The sequence below is a fragment of the Penaeus monodon genome, chromosome 19 (assembly GCF_015228065.2).
Source record: "Penaeus monodon isolate SGIC_2016 chromosome 19, NSTDA_Pmon_1, whole genome shotgun sequence".
NCBI lineage: Eukaryota > Metazoa > Arthropoda > Malacostraca > Decapoda > Penaeidae > Penaeus > Penaeus monodon.
In genome coordinates this window covers 1,698,248-1,698,580 of record NC_051404.1, presented here as the reverse complement: position 1 = coordinate 1,698,580, position 333 = coordinate 1,698,248, and the positions used below count along the sequence as shown (strand labels likewise).

The 333-nt window shown below is 35.7% G+C and overlaps 1 protein-coding gene across 1 annotated transcript in view; it reads left to right on the top strand.

Moving 5' to 3' along the window:
• LOC119585436 overlaps nt 1–333 on the top strand; it is a 6,034-nt gene that overhangs the window by 2,434 nt on the left and 3,267 nt on the right. The gene's annotated exons all lie outside the window — the stretch shown is intronic.

The following is a 333-nucleotide window of genomic DNA, read 5'->3' as shown; positions in this document are numbered from 1 at the left end:
CAAGTAAATTGTCCCTTTACAATTTGTTACCATTCACGTGGCTAATTACAGGTCAGTCTAGGTCCTGATTCCCAAACTTTAGCCAGTCAGTACCCAAGACACTCCGAAGTACGAACCACAAGCGCTTTCGAAATCTTATTAACATTTCTATCTAGACTTTTGAATATATTTACTTTAAGTAGTATACGGCAGTAAAAAATAAAATGCCTTTTATTGAATCTTGCAAAACTAACAGGATCGTAAATCGTATCGACCGCGTGCCAAGTTAGGAATATCTTATCGGGCTTATTCTTCCTATTGAGTTATTCATGTGGAAAATATCATCTTTTTGAA